Genomic DNA, 7,149 nt, shown 5'->3' with positions numbered 1-7,149 from the left:
CTAACTTCATAATTTCAGTGCTCATGAAATAGAATTTACACCTTGTGAAGAACAGGCATAGAAGAGACATAGTTCTAATTTGAGAAGAACAAAAACTTTCATGAAATCATGCTTCAATGAGTTAAAAGCTCTGGTCATAAATCTGGAGGGGAAATTAGCGTGGTAATTCAGAATAAATGAATAAATTTCAAGGCAATGTGTTATTTGTACGTGTATCACCAGTCAGGAGAGATACTCTGTACAAACTGCCAGTGCTAGAAAATCACTGCTAATGCATCTTTGCTACATCATATTCTCATAATAGTAGGATGAAACATCTTTTGACCACGAGGTTTTTGCTTCCATCTCACCATCAAAACTTCCTGAAATAGTTGCTGAAAAACTGCTTCATCGTTATTAAAAATAAATCATCACTTTTACTTCTTTTTCATTTTATAGACATACACATGATAATACTTTGTTCTCTCCCACATCCAAATCTTCCTGCCCAATAATATAACCATTTAGCAGGGTGTCTACTCATTCTCAAATGGAAGACACAGTGTACTTTTTTCAGCTGTAGTTAGATTTCACAAGAAGTGGCAAACTATTTTGAACTAAGACATTGTTTGGAAACATATTCCATCCTTTTATAAAAACATGTTCTTCAGCTAAAGCCACAGCTATAACTATTATACAAGACTAATAAAAAGCACATCTTCACAGAAGTTTTCCAAGTGCAAGGGTCCCACTCCCCATACTTATAACTTGTTGGAAAATGGCAACTCTAAGTTTTCCCAAACCTCATTTATTTAAAAATAAAGGTTACACCCAGGACCAAGTCCAACAGTGAAATCAGCAATGTAAACAGCATGGAAAAATCAGTTATCCTCACATATGGAGAGTTAAAAAAGGTATGTGACATATGGAATCTGTATTTCAGTTAGGTCACAGCATTGCTCTAACACTTTATTTTACTCTTTAACCTATTAAGAAAATGGTTTTCAGTCAAGGAGATGGAGACCAAAAAGAAAACCTATTGACTGTTCAGTCTGAAGCCTTCTGAGGACAGGATGTACCCAAGAAAGATGTGTTAAATAACAAATACGTAGTGTGGAGGATAAGTGCTTGGATTAAAAAGCAAACAAATAAAAACTTAGAAAAAGTTTATTATGGGAAACTACAGGTTCTTGTATATTCTGTATATTCATGAGAGTAGGAAAATATGACAATTCAAATTTTTGTGGGATGGGAAAACTGTTTCCTGCCCATCTTTGACCTCTCAGTGTAAAACTGCTTAGCGCTTTGGTTTACAGTACAAATATTTCTGGATATGGTATCCATCTGTTATGTATTAGTAAAATATTTCTGATATATTCAGCATTCTTTTAAGCAGCACTATTACAATTTCATCGAGAAAGGTTAATAGCTAAGTAATAGTCTGACAGGTTTACAGTGGATGCTATTTCTGGAAAGAGTATTTGCTGTTTAGCATTTCTTAAGAGCTGTTAAAATTTCAACCAAAGGGTTCCTGAAACTTCAAGATAATGTATCATATGTGGGGTGATTACACAGAGTATTACTCTTTAAATGTTTTTTCAAGGAAATCTGACTATTTTTAACACTTAACTAAAGACTTTTAATAGGTAATTTTGAGTTCATCATAGTTATCCTTAAAGATAACTTGGTATCAGTTTTTGAAATGTTCTTTGTCTTGGCTACATGTTGATTGAGGTTGTTTATTTGCACAGTAAATATTATAGTCCTTACAGTAATGGAAGAGACACTGTAATCTTAAGAAGTCAAAAACCACACAGAACAAGAAAGGAAATGAAGAATCCCAAACTGAAGACCTCCAGGAAATGTCTGCTAAACCAGCAAATGGGTCCCATTCCCATTCCAACTCCTCTCTAGCTACATGTGATTACAGAGCTGAAACTTTTCTTGCCAGGCTTTCCAATCTCATGTGAATTAATAACTGGGAAGCTGTTTTCCCAGATATGTACACTTGAAGTAAAGCTACCCCTGACTCAGGGCTAAGTCACAAACTCAGATGCTTCAGAGCCTTTCTGTCAGGGGCTTGCCTCTAGCTTGGTGTTTATTCTGAGGTCCTTATAAAATCTTTAAATACTTAGCTCTTTGTCATCATCAACAGATTTTAGCTCAGCTCACCTTTTCCAAAGCAATCTCTCCCAATATCCCTGGTGATGCCTCGCTGTGGCCTTTTGATTCCCCAGAGGCAAGAAAAAGGAGACATGCAGGCACAGGTTGCCCAGGAAGGTTAGGGAGGTTCTATCCTTGTATAGATTCAAATCTGACAGGACATGGTCCTGGCAAACCAGCTCCACCCTACCTGGGCAGGAGAATTCCATCTGGAAGCTGAGACAGAGATACTTGCAGAGCTTTCCTGCTTTAAGAAAGAGAAGAGAGAAGCAGCTCAGGGAAATACATCCCATTCACCCTCTCCAGCCAAGAGCACTGCTCCCTCTCTTCCTGAGCATGCTGGAGCAGTGCAGATCAGCTGCTTATATCTACCACAGGGCACCTGTAGGCACAAGAAAGTAATCTGGGTAGCATTTGTGCAGATACATAGACATCTCAAACCCAGGGCTGCTGGGGACAGCAGAAAAAGGTCCTAAATACCTCACTACCACTTCTGCTCTAGGGACAGGGTAAGGACTGTCAGACAGAGACCATAAGTGGAGCTTCACAAAGGACTGAAGAAGAGCAAGATCCCCGGAACCAGCACTGGTTTGTCAAAATATCTCTGTGTCTTTGCTTCCACTGTTTAGTTGTATCATAGGAATTGATGACATTGATATGCCTTTTCTCCATCAGTACTGCAAAAAAGTCCAGCAGCGCTGCCCATCATCTCCAGTTTCAGGTTCAACTGAAAATGAACCTACTGTTTAAAAGTTTCTTGAGAAGCTTTGATTGAGAAGACATCCCCCCACAAGCAGGCCCATCTTTATGCAAAACCGCAGTCACTTACTTTTCACAAGTTCTGCAACAAAATGTTGGCAAGGCTGACATACAGAAAAACTCACATGCAGGATTTACAATTTTAAACTAAAGAGAAACCTTGGTTTAAATGTACATAATTTTAACCTGGAAATAAAATAAGTGAATATGGCAAAAAGAAGAGCTCACAGATAGACTGCAATAAATAAATCTTGCATACAGAGAAGCTTGTCTGGATAAAAAAAACATTCTGAAGTTCAGCACTAGATTTGGGACCAATACAGCTTCATATGGATGCAAAAAAGAGTCAGAATTAACCTGTTGCTGTTGAACAGTCAAGGCAACAGACCTATTTCACACAAAGAACCAGCTAATCAACCTAGACTGCAAACCCAATGTGATAGACTCACATATCCACTGTGAAAAGCTGTCCATGTGCTTCTGATTAGGTTGGCTGAATACATACAGAACTCATTGGGAAAGAAAATTGTAGCTGCAAACAAAATGTATGGTCTGTCCCACTGTGTATGGCTGAGCATAAGACATATCATAAAAATTAAGAAAAAATATTGAAAAATACTGAAAAATATTACAGCTGCCCTCTATATAGCCATGAACCTGACAAAAGGCAGTAAAGAGTAACTACCTTCAGTACTATGAGAAACAGTTTTGGCTTCTGTAAGACGCACTCTTCAAAAGTGCATTATACCCACCAGACTCTTTTTCATCACTGCTCCATTTCCAGTTTTCCCTCTTGTCCCAAAATACATATGAAAGGTATCATCAGTGAACTTCTTTCATCCTTAGGGCTTGACAAAGATGTTTGGGTAGTGGCACAAAGCAGAGATGGATCTGCACATGGCTGAAGCCACTCAGCTCAGAAAAGAAAGTGCTGTAAAGAGCTGAAAAATGGCATTTACTGCAGGCATTTATTCCCCACTCACTGGGGCTTCTGAAGCCACAGGGAATGTTTGGTTCTCTGCTAAGCCTGGAGGACAGGTATCCAGGAATACCTTCAATGAGGCTGTGAAGTGTGGATGTTTGAGACCAACCCCTGGGAGACTCTTGAATCACCTCTTTCTAAACTGGATTGCTAGCAGTAACATCAGTGTTGTAAGTGATGAAGAAAATGAAAATGAAAATGAAAATGAAAATGAAAATGAAAATGAAAATGAAAATGAAAATGAAAATGAAAATGAAAATGAAAATGAAAATGAAAATAAAAATAAAAATGAAAATTAAAATTAAAATCAAAATCAAAATCAAATAGCACTGTACTTCCTCCAGGAAGAAGAAGGAGCTGCCTGCCACATGACAAGCTCTGCCAAGTGTATTCTCCTGTCACTTTCAGGTGGTTTCTAATGCCTATTTAATGCTTTGGGCTCAGTCTTTAAAGGCATGAGTCTTCAAAGATGAGTGAAATCTGGCCTCTGAACCAACGTGGTGGATGCATCCCTGTGAGGAGCCAGTTTAGTTTTTATTTGTCTCAACACTGATTGTCAGAGGTGTTTGGGGGAGAGGGTGCACATGTGCCACATGAAGGAGACAACTAGAAGATGGGGGAAGCCTTGTCTCTGGGGAGACTTTGCCTGGAAACCATTTCGTGTCTCGCATGGGACAGCAGGAGACACTGTGCTCCCCAGAGAGGCTTCTCCAGTCAGACGGGGAAAGGTCTCCAGCAAGGGACTGCAGTGGAAGGTTGGACTGGGCCAGTGCTCTCCTGCCAGCAGGCAGACTTGGGGACGGGCCAGGGGGCATAAAAAGTAACTGCATCACAAGCTCTGGGGTGTTTTCTGACTTGTTTCCTTGGGGCTTGGTGATCCTGGGGCTTTTTGAGTTGGGGCTTTTTGAGTCTGGGGGCCTTTTGAGCCTTGTGTTTTTGCTTTTGCTCCAGCCTGCTGAGCTCCAGTCCGCACCTCTGCCCTAGCCCTGGCCTGCCTTTTGTCCTTTTTCGCCCAGGCTCCAGCCTGCCTTTTGTCCTTTTTCGCCCAGGCTCCAGCCTGCCTTTTGTCCTTTTTTGCCCTGGCTCCAGCCTGCCTTTTGTCCTTTTTTGCCCTGGCTCCAGCCTGCCTTTTGGCTCTCCTGCCCCTGCTGGCACTCGCTCACTCCCACGTACTCGCCTTCCCTCTGTCTGAGCGACTGGCGGGACACCAGCTGACCTCTGAGCCCCGTGTCCAGCCTGTATCGGGCCTTACCCGTCCGCCCGTCCCAGTTACCGCCTGTCCTGCCTCCCTGTGTCCCTGCCTGAGCCCCCGGCGTCCAGCCCTGGCTGTCTCCGGCCCGGGCCGCTGCCGTGACACCCCCGTGCCCCTGTCCAGGGTTCTGCAGCTCCTGGCCGAGCGCTCCCCGAGTGCGGCCGCCGGGAGCCGCGGGGGCCGGGCCTGCCGGGCCGCGCCGCCCCGGGAGCTGCGCGGGCTCCCCGGCGGGCAGCGTGAGGTGACCCGGCCGCATGGACAGCGACAGCGCTGCCCATCCTGCTGTGGGAATGCCCGCTTTCCTTCTCTGTCTGCCGTCTGCCCTCTCCCTCCCCATTCATTTTCCATTTTCCTTCATATTTCCCTGTCTTTTCTAGCCCTCTTTAGTAGGGCAACTTCTTTTTTATCGTTGTTTCTTTTGGTTACCAATAAACAGTTCTCAGATACAAGGTTGTCTCGGTTGACTTAATTTCATTCTAGACCATCTAGTTTTAAAAGAACTTCTCACAGTTCCCCACAGTGGAACACGACAGTCCCCCTGTAGCCATGTGGATCACAAAAGGACAACACAAAAACTTGGACAAAAGATATTCTGACAAAGTTTAGGAAGACATTTTCCAGAGTGTTATCTAGCACCTGATCATCTTAAGGAATGGTGGAGAGGTTTCTTCTGAGAAATTCTTTCATCTCTAAGAGAAGCTTGTTTCACATGGACTGTACTGAGAATGAGAAAACATTTTCATAATGAGACTGATTTCTTAGGAAAAGAACTTTTGTAGAAGTACAGGAGACAAGCTTCATAGTCACGCTTATTTTCCTACTCCTAAAAATCATGCTCTTCATTCAACTTCTGTCTTTGAATATCAAAACTTCCTTCTCCTTCCACATCCAAGTTAGCCCTAATCAGACTCCCCACAATACTCACAGGCCCCCATCATAAACAGTTTGTATCCTTACTCCAGACAACATTTTAATGCTAAGAATTGAAACACATAGAAACACACATGTTTTTATTATTTTTGTCTACAAATTCTATTAGGGCTGATATCTGCTAAGGTTATCATTAGGATGGCCAACAACATAAAACATAAAATGGTGCCCTCGGAAGTCCTCCCCAGCTCACTGCTGTACTTCCAAAATAGGAGCTACAGATAAGAGGAAGAGGCAAAGTCCCTGAATGTATTATACTGATAGAATTTCAATAATTTCCCTCTTCCAAACAAAAGCATAATCACAAACAGATAAAAAGCCAGTTTTTACTAAAGAACATACCAGTGTTCACCACAAATCAGCTGGAAATTAGTGTGTGAGGTCCTGGCAATAGGAATAGCATAGACAAAAATTGCAGTCCACTCTGGGGCATCTTTCACAAGTGTCATCAAAAACACTTTTGATCATCAATATTGAACATCAATATCAGACATCAATATCTTTCCTGTTATTTCTCATCTATCTGCGGGTCATTTATAGGGAGGTCTCTCTCATTATAAATGACCCACAGATAGATGACAAATAACAGGAGAGACTGAGACAGAAAGTACTCCTCAAAGTGACAGATTCAAATGTCTTGTTCAAAAATTAGAATTTTTAGAATCTTTAGAACTTTAAGAAGTCTTCAGTCTTTTATTAAAGAATATAATTCAGGTACTTTCTGTTTTCTAATTGCATAATAGAAAAAAAATATAGTTTTAATCTCATTGTATACAAAAAGCAAGCAAATGGTAAAAATGTAGATTTTCAAGCATAAAAGTCTTTCTTCCAAAATTTGTGCTACCTTTATTTTTAAGATAAGTTTCCATCTTAAGCCTGAGATTCCACTTATTAATTCACCTTCCTGGTCTCAGAGTAATTCAGGAAAAAGAAGTCATATTTCTGTGACACTGACTGTGAATATCTGTTATTTATTTCTTTTACACCGCACTTACCCACTCAGACCTCAGAGTACAGACAACAGAGCTGCAACTGGTGGAGGAAGGCACAAGTGGGGAAAAGGAAATGAGACTAATAATAATCT

General features: G+C 41.3%; 1 long non-coding RNA gene across 1 annotated transcript; it reads right to left on the bottom strand.

The window, feature by feature from the left end:
• Nucleotides 1–423: 423 nt before the first annotated feature.
• On the bottom strand, nucleotides 424–5,317 carry LOC147653803 (uncharacterized). Its single transcript, XR_015285783.1, has 2 exons — nucleotides 5,007–5,317; nucleotides 424–4,940 (listed from the first exon to the last, which is right to left on the bottom strand). It is a non-coding gene; the product is annotated as an uncharacterized LOC147653803 (long non-coding RNA).
• Nucleotides 5,318–7,149: the final 1,832 nt, after the last annotated feature.

This window comes from Cyanistes caeruleus, chromosome 4, assembly GCF_971803275.1.
Source record: "Cyanistes caeruleus chromosome 4, bCyaCae1.hap1.1, whole genome shotgun sequence".
In the NCBI taxonomy this organism is placed as follows: domain Eukaryota; kingdom Metazoa; phylum Chordata; class Aves; order Passeriformes; family Paridae; genus Cyanistes; species Cyanistes caeruleus.
This window is presented reverse-complemented; position numbering and strand designations above follow the sequence as displayed.